This window comes from Xenopus tropicalis, chromosome 10 (assembly GCF_000004195.4).
Source record: "Xenopus tropicalis strain Nigerian chromosome 10, UCB_Xtro_10.0, whole genome shotgun sequence".
NCBI lineage: Eukaryota > Metazoa > Chordata > Amphibia > Anura > Pipidae > Xenopus > Xenopus tropicalis.
Genome location: NC_030686.2, coordinates 43,048,465 through 43,064,143, shown reverse-complemented (window position 1 = coordinate 43,064,143; position 15,679 = coordinate 43,048,465).

The window sequence follows — 15,679 nt, the reverse complement described above, 5'->3', positions numbered from 1 at the left end:
TTAAAGGGTTGGTAGACATGAGAAACCCCGTGAGTTCTCTGTTGGATAAAATACACACACACATTTTTGGCGCTGGACATTGTTGATGGACCTCCATAAAGCAAAGATACACCAGATGGGGGCACCAAGGACCTACAGCAGACTCCTTCCCTGCCAAGACTGTCTCTCCTTTCCGGAATAAAAATCAACTGAGAGAAATTGAAGATAAACGCCCTTACTCTGAGATAGATCCCAGCCTTCACTTGGGCCAATAGCCAAGCAGGCCTACAAGCTTTTAGTCAGCTAGCTTTATAGGGGGTATTCATCTAATACTGCAGGGAAGGTCCTGTGGTGAAGAATGGAGGGAGGGGAAACATATTTTGGAAGTAGAACTAATGGTTACCTCGCTTTAAGAGGACACGACGAGACAAGGGGATAGAGGTGACCCTCTGGCAATGAGAACTTGGCTTGGGCAATAATGAACATTGGCTGCATAAAAAATAACAACGGCACCTAAATAACCATAGGAAACACTACTCCATGGTCAGTGCCGCACATAACTGTGATACAACATGGCGCTTACCTACAGCCAAAGCCACCATTTTCCTACTAATACCAGCCTTTGGGTTGGGGGCGGGCAGTGATGTCACTTGGGGGCAGGGAAATGGGCTGGCTAGGCAGGGGAATGGGCAAATTGGACGAAGGAAAGGGTGCATGGGGTGGGAAACTGGGCGGGGCATAGGCTGGCCACTCAAGTCAGGGAAAAGGAGGGATTATAGACAGGGGTTCCCACTCGTACTAACTTACTGGCATTTATACTGGCACTACCCACAGCTGGCTGGATGGCAACCATAGCCTAAAACTCTACTCCAAAGGCAGCTCTCGGCTCTGCGCTGGCGTTAGGGACACGTTGGGTGACTGTTTCCCACTTGAACCCAATCTAAAGTCATCATAATATAATATATTACTATGGAAGCAACACAGTAAAGGGTCTATTTACTAAAAGTATAAATTGTGCCAAGAAGAAACCTTCCATTTCCCTGCGATCCTCAAGTTATGACAGCTGACCCCCAATCTGGCTGAGGGTGGGGCAAGGGGTGCCGTATGGCTGGTACTACAGTGCGCCTGATGTAACAAGGCACATTTCCCTCACATTATGACTGATGGCAGATTAATAAAAGCAGGGCAAGTTCAAAGTGCAAAAACATGGATGCAAAGCCCCCCTGTTTTTGTGCAATATTCACCTTGCCCCGTGGGTTGCACCCCGAGTTGCACTGGAGAACCTGGGCTCTTTTGGGCACTGCACCGTATGCCAGGTTAGATCAGTCATTCAGCCAATTCTTCCATTTATACAATCAAGTCATTGGGGGCTGCCTAACAATTGGGTGCCCCTCCAGTTTTTTTTGCCCCCGAGGGTTCTGGGACACAGCTGGAAGCTGCTCTATAGCACAGACAAGGATGGCTTCAGCCTGAGGACCATGTATCGAACCATGAACAACGTCAGCTCTCCCGTGCTACTGATCGTCAAGGATAACGAAGGGCGGGTAATTATATCATTGGTCCGTACAATCCCCCACCCAGTGATATAAAAATAGTTTGAAACATTGATGGTTTGGGAAAGTGCCCCAGGGACCCCTGTTTAATTATTGGGTGGCTTGGGGCTTGGCGGGTGCCTTGAGTCCCACTGTGCCTCCTACTTACAAGCAGTAGTTATGGGCTGGAAGTGGTTGGGTAGCGCACTGGTGCGTTGGTATAGCGCTTGGGTCTTGAGTTCAATTCCAGCCTATAGGGGGTGTAATGGTTCTCCCTATTTTCAGTAAACGTTAAACAAATGAAACAGTGGAGAACCAGGCAAAATGGTGGCTCTCTGATAATTGCTTTTGAGGTACAGTGTGTGGGTTGGGTTCAATTCCAGCCTAGAAGAAGGTTGTTAAGTTCTCCCCATAGTTATTCTCTGTAAAGCTCCATATAATGGATGAACTTTAAACAAGTACATGCTAAAAGCTGGGCGGCTCACTGGGAAGCGCTACTACTCAGGGCTGTGTGGGCTGTGAGTTCAATTCCTACCTATGAGGAGTTTTAAAGTTTTCTCCATGTTTAATTTCTGTGAAAGAGGTTTAAAGTAAGTAAGGCTGAGGCAGGAAGCGCAGTGGCTGAACGGTAAGTACTTCTGTCCCCTAGTGTTTGGGCCGGAGTTTGGTTCTGACCTCTGAGGAGTCTTTAGTTTCTCCCCATGTTTATACTATGTAAAGCTCTGAGCAACAGGGTCATACTATAATATAGAGGAAATACAGAGGCAGAAAGGAGAGCGGCCCGGTGGCTGAGGGGTAAGCGCCACTGGGGGGGATAGTGCTTGGGCTGTGAGTTCAATCCCAGCCTATGAGAAGCTTTTAAGTTCCCCCCCATGTTTAGTTACCATTAAATAAAGGAAATACAGACACAAAAAGGAGAGAGGCCCGATGGCTGAGGGGTAAGTGCCACTGGGGGGGGTAGTGCTTGGGCTGTGAGTTCAATTCCAGCCTATTAGAAGATTTTAAGTTCCCCCCATGTTTAGATAACATTAAATAAAGGAAAGAGAGAGCAGTAACTCCGGGCGCCACGGTGGCTCGCTGGGAAGCGCTACTGCGCAGTAGTGAGTGAGTCCTGAGTTCAGTTCCAGCCGGAGCACGAACTACACACGGAGTTTGTATGTTCTCCAATGAGTGTGAGCGAGGGCCTCCAAAAACATACAAGCAGCTTGGAAGGGCCTCACGGGACAGATTGGCCCCTAAGTGCACAGAAACGCATGGGTCATGAGTTCCACTCTCAGCACCAACTAAAAGGACTAATAAGATCCCTTCAGAACATGGAGGCAGCCAAATGGGCTGGATGGATGGCCCGATGGGCCCGATGCCCCAATGCTGCACAAAGTGTTCAAGGGAACTTTAAATTGTGAGGGAATCTCCCTCATGTGGGGGGAGGGGTAACCCCCAACCCTGCTGCTACTCTGCACAAAGTAACTAAAGTTAAGTCAAACAACTTACTAACTTTATTTCTAAGTAACTTACATAACTTACTAACTTTCTAAGTAACTTACTAACTTTCTAAGTAACTTACTAACTTTCTTTCAAGTAACTTACTAACTTTCTTTCTAAGTAACTTACTAACTTTCTAAGTAACTTACTAACTTTCTTTCTAAGTAACTTACTAACTTTCTTTCAAGTAACTTACTAACTTTCTAAGTAACTTACTAACTTTCTTTCAAGTAACTTACTAACTTTCTATGTAACTTACTAACTTTCTTTCTAAGTAACTTACTAACTTTCTAAGTAACTTACTAACTTTCTTTCTAAGTAACTTACTAACTTTCTTTCAAGTAACTTACTAACTTTCTAAGTAACTTACTAACTTTCTTTCTATGTAACTTACTAACTTTCTAAGTAACTTACTAACTTTCTATGTAACTTACTAACTTTCTTTCTAAGTAACTTACTAACTTTCTTTCTAAGTAACTTACTAACTTTCTATGTAACTTACTAACTTTCTAAGTAACTTACTAACTTTCTAAGTAACTTACTAACTTTCTAAGTAACTTACTAACTTTCTTTCTAAGTAACTTACTAACTTTCTATGTAACTTACTAACTTTCTAAGTAACTTACTAACTTTCTAAGTAACTTACTAACTTTCTAAGTAACTTACTAACTTTCTTTCTAAGTAACTTACTAACTTTCTATGTAACTTACTAACTTTCTAAGTAACTTACTAACTTTCTAAGTAACTTACTAACTTTCTTTCTAAGTAACTTACTAACTTTCTAAGTAACTTACTAACTTTCTATGTAACTTACTAACTTTCTAAGTAACTTACTAACTTTCTTTCTAAGTAACTTACTAACTTTCTTTCTAAGTAACTTACTAACTTTATAAGTAACTTACTAACTTTCTTTCTAAGTAACTTACTAACTTTCTATGTAACTTACTAACTTTCTAAGTAACTTACTAACTTTCTAAGTAACTTACTAACTTTCTAAGTAACTTACTAACTTTCTAAGTAACTTACTAACTTTCTAAGTAACTTACTAACTTTCTTTCTAAGTAACTTACTAACTTTCTAAGTAACTTACTAACTTTCTAAGTAACTTACTAACTTTCTTTCTAAGTAACTTACTAACTTTCTATGTAACTTACTAACTTTCTAAGTAACTTACTAACTTTCTAAGTAACTTACTAACTTTCTATGTAACTTACTAACTTTCTAAGTAACTTACTAACTTTCTAAGTAACTTACTAACTTTCTAAGTAACTTACTAACTTTCTAAGTAACTTACTAACTTTCTATGTAACTTACTAACTTTCTAAGTAACTTACTAACTTTCTTTCTAAGTAACTTACTAACTTTCTAAGTAACTTACTAACTTTCTAAGTAACTTACTAACTTTCTAAGTAACTTACTAACTTACTAACTTTCTTTCTAAGTAACTTACTAACTTTCTAAGTAACTTACTAACTTTCTTTCTAAGTAACTTACTAACTTTCTTTCTAAGTAACTTACTAACTTTCTATGTAACTTACTAACTTTCTAAGTAACTTACTAACTTTCTTTCTAAGTAACTTACTAACTTTCTATGTAACTTACTAACTTTCTAAGTAACTTACTAACTTTCTTTCTAAGTAACTTACTAACTTTCTTTCTAAGTAACTTACTAACTTTCTAAGTAACTTACTAACTTTCTAAGTAACTTACTAACTTTCTTTCTAAGTAACTTACTAACTTTCTATGTAACTTACTAACTTTCTAAGTAACTTACTAACTTTCTTTCTAAGTAACTTACTAACTTTCTATGTAACTTACTAACTTTCTAAGTAACTTACTAACTTTCTAAGTAACTTACTAACTTTCTAAGTAACTTACTAACTTTCTATGTAACTTACTAACTTTCTAAGTAACTTACTAACTTTCTAAGTAACTTACTAACTTTCTAAGTAACTTACTAACTTACTAACTTTCTTTCTAAGTAACTTACTAACTTTCTAAGTAACTTACTAACTTTCTTTCTAAGTAACTTACTAACTTTCTATGTAACTTACTAACTTTCTAAGTAACTTACTAACTTTCTAAGTAACTTACTAACTTTCTTTCTAAGTAACTTACTAACTTTCTAAGTAACTTACTAACTTTCTATGTAACTTACTAACTTTCTAAGTAACTTACTAACTTTCTTTCTAAGTAACTTACTAACTTTCTTTCTAAGTAACTTACTAACTTTCTAAGTAACTTACTAACTTTCTAAGTAACTTACTAACTTTCTTTCTAAGTAACTTACTAACTTTCTATGTAACTTACTAACTTTCTAAGTAACTTACTAACTTTCTAAGTAACTTACTAACTTTCTAAGTAACTTACTAACTTTCTTTCTAAGTAACTTACTAACTTTCTAAGTAACTTACTAACTTTCTAAGTAACTTACTAACTTTCTTTCTAAGTAACTTACTAACTTTCTATGTAACTTACTAACTTTCTAAGTAACTTACTAACTTTCTAAGTAACTTACTAACTTTCTAAGTAACTTACTAACTTTCTATGTAACTTACTAACTTTCTAAGTAACTTACTAACTTTCTAAGTAACTTACTAACTTTCTAAGTAACTTACTAACTTTCTATGTAACTTACTAACTTTCTAAGTAACTTACTAACTTTCTTTCTAAGTAACTTACTAACTTTCTAAGTAACTTACTAACTTTCTAAGTAACTTACTAACTTTCTAAGTAACTTACTAACTTTCTTTCTAAGTAACTTACTAACTTTCTATGTAACTTACTAACTTTCTAAGTAACTTACTAACTTTCTTTCTAAGTAACTTACTAACTTTCTTTCTAAGTAACTTACTAACTTTCTAAGTAACTTACTAACTTTCTAAGTAACTTACTAACTTTCTTTCTAAGTAACTTACTAACTTTCTATGTAACTTACTAACTTTCTAAGTAACTTACTAACTTTCTAAGTAACTTACTAACTTTCTAAGTAACTTACTAACTTTCTATGTAACTTACTAACTTTCTAAGTAACTTACTAACTTTCTAAGTAACTTACTAACTTTCTAAGTAACTTACTAACTTTCTAAGTAACTTACTAACTTTCTATGTAACTTACTAACTTTCTAAGTAACTTACTAACTTTCTTTCTAAGTAACTTACTAACTTTCTAAGTAACTTACTAACTTTCTAAGTAACTTACTAACTTTCTTTCTAAGTAACTTACTAACTTTCTATGTAACTTACTAACTTTCTAAGTAACTTACTAACTTTCTAAGTAACTTACTAACTTTCTAAGTAACTTACTAACTTTCTTTCTAAGTAACTTACTAACTTTCTTTCTAAGTAACTTACTAACTTTCTTTCTAAGTAACTTACTAACTTTCTTTCTAAGTAACTTACTAACTTTCTTTCTAAGTAACTTTCTAACTTTCTAAGTAACTTACTAACTTTCTAAGTAACTTACTAACTTTCTAAGTAACTTACTAACTTTCTTTCTAAGTAACTTACTAACTTTCTTTCTAAGTAACTTACTAACTTTCTAAGTAACTTACTAACTTTCTAAGTAACTTACTAACTTTCTTTCTAAGTAACTTACTAACTTTCTATGTAACTTACTAACTTTCTAAGTAACTTACTAACTTTCTTTCTAAGTAACTTACTAACTTTCTATGTAACTTACTAACTTTCTAAGTAACTTACTAACTTTCTAAGTAACTTACTAACTTTCTAAGTAACTTACTAACTTTCTATGTAACTTACTAACTTTCTAAGTAACTTACTAACTTTCTAAGTAACTTACTAACTTTCTAAGTAACTTACTAACTTACTAACTTTCTTTCTAAGTAACTTACTAACTTTCTAAGTAACTTACTAACTTTCTTTCTAAGTAACTTACTAACTTTCTATGTAACTTACTAACTTTCTAAGTAACTTACTAACTTTCTAAGTAACTTACTAACTTTCTTTCTAAGTAACTTACTAACTTTCTAAGTAACTTACTAACTTTCTATGTAACTTACTAACTTTCTAAGTAACTTACTAACTTTCTTTCTAAGTAACTTACTAACTTTCTTTCTAAGTAACTTACTAACTTTCTAAGTAACTTACTAACTTTCTAAGTAACTTACTAACTTTCTTTCTAAGTAACTTACTAACTTTCTATGTAACTTACTAACTTTCTAAGTAACTTACTAACTTTCTAAGTAACTTACTAACTTTCTAAGTAACTTACTAACTTTCTTTCTAAGTAACTTACTAACTTTCTAAGTAACTTACTAACTTTCTAAGTAACTTACTAACTTTCTTTCTAAGTAACTTACTAACTTTCTATGTAACTTACTAACTTTCTAAGTAACTTACTAACTTTCTAAGTAACTTACTAACTTTCTAAGTAACTTACTAACTTTCTATGTAACTTACTAACTTTCTAAGTAACTTACTAACTTTCTAAGTAACTTACTAACTTTCTAAGTAACTTACTAACTTTCTATGTAACTTACTAACTTTCTAAGTAACTTACTAACTTTCTTTCTAAGTAACTTACTAACTTTCTAAGTAACTTACTAACTTTCTAAGTAACTTACTAACTTTCTAAGTAACTTACTAACTTTCTTTCTAAGTAACTTACTAACTTTCTATGTAACTTACTAACTTTCTAAGTAACTTACTAACTTTCTTTCTAAGTAACTTACTAACTTTCTTTCTAAGTAACTTACTAACTTTCTAAGTAACTTACTAACTTTCTAAGTAACTTACTAACTTTCTTTCTAAGTAACTTACTAACTTTCTATGTAACTTACTAACTTTCTAAGTAACTTACTAACTTTCTAAGTAACTTACTAACTTTCTAAGTAACTTACTAACTTTCTATGTAACTTACTAACTTTCTAAGTAACTTACTAACTTTCTAAGTAACTTACTAACTTTCTAAGTAACTTACTAACTTTCTAAGTAACTTACTAACTTTCTATGTAACTTACTAACTTTCTAAGTAACTTACTAACTTTCTTTCTAAGTAACTTACTAACTTTCTAAGTAACTTACTAACTTTCTAAGTAACTTACTAACTTTCTTTCTAAGTAACTTACTAACTTTCTATGTAACTTACTAACTTTCTAAGTAACTTACTAACTTTCTAAGTAACTTACTAACTTTCTAAGTAACTTACTAACTTTCTTTCTAAGTAACTTACTAACTTTCTTTCTAAGTAACTTACTAACTTTCTTTCTAAGTAACTTACTAACTTTCTTTCTAAGTAACTTACTAACTTTCTTTCTAAGTAACTTTCTAACTTTCTAAGTAACTTACTAACTTTCTAAGTAACTTACTAACTTTCTAAGTAACTTACTAACTTTCTTTCTAAGTAACTTACTAACTTTCTTTCTAAGTAACTTACTAACTTTCTTTCTAAGTAACTTACTAACTTTCTATGTAACTTACTAACTTTCTAAGTAACTTACTAACTTTCTAAGTAACTTACTAACTTTCTAAGTAACTTACTAACTTTCTTTCTAAGTAACTTACTAACTTTCTATGTAACTTACTAACTTTCTAAGTAACTTACTAACTTTCTAAGTAACTTACTAACTTTCTTTCTAAGTAACTTACTAACTTTCTTTCTAAGTAACTTACTAACTTTCTAAGTAACTTACTAACTTTCTAAGTAACTTACTAACTTTCTTTCTAAGTAACTTACTAACTTTCTAAGTAACTTACTAACTTTCTAAGTAACTTACTAACTTTCTAAGTAACTTACTAACTTTCTAAGTAACTTACTAACTTTCTATGTAACTTACTAACTTTCTAAGTAACTTACTAACTTTCTTTCTAAGTAACTTACTAACTTTCTTTCTAAGTAACTTACTAACTTTCTAAGTAACTTACTAACTTTCTAAGTAACTTACTAACTTTCTTTCTAAGTAACTTACTAACTTTCTATGTAACTTACTAACTTTCTAAGTAACTTACTAACTTTCTAAGTAACTTACTAACTTTCTAAGTAACTTACTAACTTTCTTTCTAAGTAACTTACTAACTTTCTAAGTAACTTACTAACTTTCTAAGTAACTTACTAACTTTCTTTCTAAGTAACTTACTAACTTTCTATGTAACTTACTAACTTTCTAAGTAACTTACTAACTTTCTAAGTAACTTACTAACTTTCTAAGTAACTTACTAACTTTCTATGTAACTTACTAACTTTCTAAGTAACTTACTAACTTTCTAAGTAACTTACTAACTTTCTAAGTAACTTACTAACTTTCTATGTAACTTACTAACTTTCTAAGTAACTTACTAACTTTCTTTCTAAGTAACTTACTAACTTTCTAAGTAACTTACTAACTTTCTAAGTAACTTACTAACTTTCTAAGTAACTTACTAACTTTCTAAGTAACTTACTAACTTTCTATGTAACTTACTAACTTTCTAAGTAACTTACTAACTTTCTTTCTAAGTAACTTACTAACTTTCTTTCTAAGTAACTTACTAACTTTCTAAGTAACTTACTAACTTTCTAAGTAACTTACTAACTTTCTTTCTAAGTAACTTACTAACTTTCTATGTAACTTACTAACTTTCTAAGTAACTTACTAACTTTCTAAGTAACTTACTAACTTTCTAAGTAACTTACTAACTTTCTATGTAACTTACTAACTTTCTAAGTAACTTACTAACTTTCTAAGTAACTTACTAACTTTCTAAGTAACTTACTAACTTTCTAAGTAACTTACTAACTTTCTATGTAACTTACTAACTTTCTAAGTAACTTACTAACTTTCTTTCTAAGTAACTTACTAACTTTCTAAGTAACTTACTAACTTTCTAAGTAACTTACTAACTTTCTTTCTAAGTAACTTACTAACTTTCTATGTAACTTACTAACTTTCTAAGTAACTTACTAACTTTCTAAGTAACTTACTAACTTTCTAAGTAACTTACTAACTTTCTAAGTAACTTACTAACTTTCTTTCTAAGTAACTTACTAACTTTCTTTCTAAGTAACTTACTAACTTTCTTTCTAAGTAACTTACTAACTTTCTTTCTAAGTAACTTACTAACTTTCTAAGTAACTTACTAACTTTCTAAGTAACTTACTAACTTTCTAAGTAACTTACTAACTTTCTTTCTAAGTAACTTACTAACTTTCTTTCTAAGTAACTTACTAACTTTCTTTCTAAGTAACTTACTAACTTTCTATGTAACTTACTAACTTTCTAAGTAACTTACTAACTTTCTAAGTAACTTACTAACTTTCTTTCTAAGTAACTTACTAACTTTCTTTCTAAGTAACTTACTAACTTTCTATGTAACTTACTAACTTTCTAAGTAACTTACTAACTTTCTAAGTAACTTACTAACTTTCTTTCTAAGTAACTTACTAACTTTCTTTCTAAGTAACTTACTAACTTTCTAAGTAACTTACTAACTTTCTAAGTAACTTACTAACTTTCTTTCTAAGTAACTTACTAACTTTCTAAGTAACTTACTAACTTTCTAAGTAACTTACTAACTTTCTTTCTAAGTAACTTTCTAACTTTCTAAGTAACTTACTAACTTTCTTTCTAAGTAACTTTCTAACTTTCTAAGTAACTTACTAACTTTCTTTCTAAGTAACTTTCTAACTTTCTAAGTAACTTACTAACTTTCTAAGTAACTTACTAACTTTCTTTCTAAGTAACTTTCTAACTTTCTAAGTAACTTACTAACTTTCTAAGTAACTTACTAACTTTCTTTCTAAGTAACTTACTAACTTTCTTTCTAAGTAACTTACTAACTTTCTTTCTAAGTAACTTACTAACTTTCTTTCTAAGTAACTTACTAACTTTCTAAGTAACTTACTAACTTTCTAAGTAACTTACTAACTTTCTTTCTAAGTAACTTTCTAACTTTCTAAGTAACTTACTAACTTTCTAAGTAACTTACTAACTTTCTTTCTAAGTAACTTTCTAACTTTCTAAGTAACTTACTAACTTTCTTTCTAAGTAACTTTCTAACTTTCTAAGTAACTTACTAACTTTCTAAGTAACTTACTAACTTTCTAAGTAACTTACTAACTTTCTAAGTAACTTACTAACTTTCTTTCTAAGTAACTTTCTAAGTAACTTACTAACTTTCTAACTAACTAACTAACTTTCTAAGTAACTTTCTAACTTTCTAAGTAACTTTCTAACTTTCTAAGTAACTTACTAACTAACTTTCTAAGTAAATTTCTAACTTTCTAGGTAACTTACTTTCTAACTAACTTACTAAGTTCCCCCTATCTGCCTATAATCCCCTCTAATGTACTTGTACAGAGTAATCATGTCCCCTCGCAAGCGCCTCTTTTCCAGAGAAAACAACCCCAACCTCGACAGTCTCACCTCATAGTTTAACCCTTCCATCCCCTTTACCAGTTTAGTTGCAGTCTCTGCACTCTCTCCAGCTCATTAATATCCTTCTTAAGGACTGGAGCCCAAAACTGCCCCCCATACTCACTGTAACTGCCCCCCATACTCACTGCAACTGCCCCCCATACTCACCGTCACTGCCCCCCATACTCACTGTCACTGCCCCCCATACTCACTGCAACTGCCCCCCATACTCACCGTCACTGCCCCCCATACTCACTGCAACTGCCCCCCATACTCACCGTCACTGCCCCCCATACTCACCGTAACTGCCCCCCATACTCACTGTCACTTCCCCCATACTCACTGTCACTGCCCCCCATACTCACTGTCACTGCCCCCATACTCACTGTCACTGCCCCCCATACTCACTGTCACTGCCCCCCATACTCACTGCAACTGCCCCCCATACTCACCGTCACTGCCCCCCATACTCACTGCAACTGCCCCCCATACTCACTGCAACTGCCCCCCATACTCACCGTCACTGCCCCCCATACTCACTGCAACTGCCCCCCATACTCACCGTCACTGCCCCCCATACTCACTGTCACTTCCCCCATACTCACTGTCACTGCCCCCCATACTCACTGTCACTGCCCCCCATACTCACTGTCACTGCCCCCCATACTCACCGTCACTGCCCTACACTGCACTACAAGACAGCACTTTATTTGCTTTAGTAGCCACAGAATGACACTGCCTGGAATTAGACAACCTGTTATCTACAAAAACTCCTAGATCCTTCTCCATTAAGGAAACCCCCAACTCACTACCATTCAGTAGATAGCTCGCGTTTATATTATTTTCTACCAAAGTGCATAACTTTGCACTTATCAACATTGAACCTCATTTTCCAGTTTGCTGCCCAGTTATCTAATTTTGTCAAATCGCTCTGCAAAGCGGCAGCATCCTGCATGGAACTTATAGTTTTGCACAATTTTGTGTCATCAGCAAAAATAGAAACAGTACTGTCTATGCCCACCTCCAGGTCATTAATAAACAAGTTAAAAAGCAAAGGCCCAAGGACTGACCCCTGCGGTACCCACTAACCACACTGGCCCAATTAGAAAATGTTCCATTTCCCCCCACTCTTTGTACTCTATCCTTCAGCCAGTTCTCTATCCAATTACAAATATTATGTTCTAGGCCAATATTCCTTAATTTGATCATTAACCTTCTGTGAGGTACTGTATCAAACGCTTTAGCAAAGTCCAAGTAGATCCCATCCACTGCCATTCCAGCATCAAGGTTCCTACTCACCTCCTCATAAAAGGCGACTAAATTAGTCTGGCAAGATCTGTTACGCATAAAACCATGTGGCACAAACTAATAGTATTGTGAACTGCAATGTATTCAACTATCCTATCCCTTATTACCCCTTCCAAAAGCTTTCCTAACACTGATGTCAGACTAACAGGCCTATAGTTTTCAGGCTGAGAACGAGATCCCTTTTTAAATAACGGCACCACATTAGCAATCCGCCAGTCTCTCGGCACCATGCCAAACCTCAACGAATCCTGAAAAATTAAGTGGAGAGGTTTGGCAATCACAGCGCTCAGCTCATTTAATACCCTGGGATGAATCCCATCCGGCCCTGGACCTTTGTTTACCTTTACATGTTCAAGTCTCTTTTGAATTCCCTCCCGAGTTTCAGCTTTTTCCCCGTTCTCATCAACCAACGTACCCCCCCGTGATAATAAAGTTCCCACCCCTTCTTGCTTTATTCTTTTACTATTCACATAATTAAAAAATTATTTTGGATTCTTTTTACTCCTAGCTGCAATATCCCTTTCCATCTCTATTTTAGCTGCCTGATAGCCTTTTTGCTGCTTTATTTGCCCCCTTGTACCTGATGAAAGCCCCCGCTGTCCCAGCTAACTTGAACGCTTTAAAAGCAGGTTTTTTCTTACCAACCTCGACAATAACACTTTTATTCAGCCATAAAGGTTTTGCTTTGCGATGCCTCTCCTTGCTTACAGGGGAATATACTGATCCGTATACCTGCAAAGCAATGTCCTAAACATATTCTATTTTCCTTCTGTGTTTCACCCTGAGAAGCCTTTCCCAGTTAATATACTGCCGATGCCTTTATATACCCCTATAGAGTTGTCCCCCTAAATGCCCCCCCCCCCCCAAGCAAAAGCTACAGATGAGTTCAGCATTTTCAGTTATTGCCTGAAATAAAAACATGCTATTTAACACATTTACAAACCTACTAGCTTTTCCTGACTTGGCCGCCCCATTACTCCAGTCAGTCAGGATAACTGAAGTCCCCCATAATAACAACCTGACCCAGTTGTGAAGCCTCCTCCATCTGTAATAGTATCTGGGCCTCATTCCCCTCTGTAGCAGACACCAATGGTCATTTGCTTTACGACCTTTAGCCCTGCTGAAATCTCTACCCAAAGGGACTCCCATACCGTCCCTGTTGCCATTCCTGGTCATTTCTTTAGTACAAGGATTGAAGTTTCTTCTACTTATACTTAGAATCTTATACTTTTTAAGTTTCTTTACTAAGTGTCTTCTACTTACTAATGGTGGCCCATACATGGCAAGATTTGTTAGTTTGGGCAAAGTCACCAAACAAGGAGATCTTTCCCTCAATACGGCCACCTTGTGTGGGTGATATTGTGCTAATACGATATTGTGCTAATACCACCTTCTTTTGGCCCTAGGGCCAAACGATCACATTGCAACGAAGGGGGCAGGAAATCTGTCCCCCAATTGGACAGGTTTGATTTTTCATCCAATCGACTTCTGGCCAATTTTAGGCCCGATAATGGTCAGGTAGCCGAATTTGTCTAAAGAACCCGAATCATCAGTAAGAAACTTAGTAATTGGCCCCTGAAAAGTTTCTTCTACTCCTAAAGTTCTTCCGATACAGAGTTTCTACTTCTACAAAATAACTATGTGAGGTTACACTGCGAGTGTTGCTTTAACTCGGATTCACCCTATGGGTAACAAGCAATTCGACTGTTGTCTGTTCCCATCTTGCTTCTAATTTCTTACTTTAAAGTCCACATGGGCTCACACTATATTGCTATATGTATGTATACCTTTATTGTTATTTATCGTGTGTGTGTGTGTGTGTGTGTGTGTGTGTGTGTGTGTGTGTGTGTGTGTGTGTGTGTGTGTGTGTGTGTGTGTGTGTGTGTGTGTGTGTGTGTGTGTGTGTGTGTGTGTGTGTGTGTGTGTGTGTGTGTGTGTGTGTGTGTGTGTGTGTGTGTGTGTGTGTGTGTGTGTGTGTGTGTGTGTGTGTGTGTGTGTGTGTGTGTGTGTGTGTGTTTGTCCCTACTGCAAGTAATAAAAGTTGCTAACAGTAAATTAACCCCTGAAAACCCTGTATTATTGGAAGTAATAGCTGCGGATGAATTCAGTATGGAGAGATGTGCATTTCTGTTCCAAGCTGCCCATCTGCTCATTTTTGAGCATTTGTTTCAATGGTTTAAATTGGTCCTAAGTGCGAAGTGTGCAGCATGGTGTTGGGATTTGTTTTTACTCGGCCACTAAAGCATTAGTGAGGTTGGGGATCAGACCCCCTAACTCCACTTCACAAACTGTTGCACAAAGTGTAACAATTTTTGTCTTCTAGACTTTATAGGGCGACCCCAAGCCTTCCTTACCTAATTCCCTTTCATGGATTGTCCTGGCAAAACCAAAATGGCAGAACTCTAGTCAACTGGAATCTAGAGAGAAACTCACTGTTAACATGGAAGAATAAAGACCCCTCTACACGTGAGTGAGATGATTCCCAACTGTACAACCTGGGGATCCGGATTCTGACCTGTCTATAAGATCCAGCCCTTAGCAACCATGTCTGGTTTTAAAGCGCAGATATTAATATGCTGCAAAGATAATGTCATTGGCTCCTTATTGTCCTTCCTAACATTCCTGTATGGTCAGATATGGAGCTGTAATGTAATGTACAAACAATAGGGATTCAGCCCTAAGCACAGATTTTACTTGCCCCGCCCCATCAAGGAGACGACCATTACCTGAAGCTTTTGCGATATCGGTCGTCTCGTCGATCCACCATAAACACATGGAATATCGTACGAAACTAGGTTTTGTACTTTCCTATTGGTGCGTGTATGGCCGGCTAAGCTCAAAGCTATGGGGAATTACAGTGTAGTCCCCGCCCCCCTCAGCAGGTGGAGCCCTTGCACCGTGCATGCCCTCAGGAGAGCCAATCACATCACTGAGATTAACTAGCGCACTACCGACAGCGCAGGCCCCAATATTCCCAAGAAGCATCAGGAACACGGCGGATACAGAGGAAATCACGCGTGGATC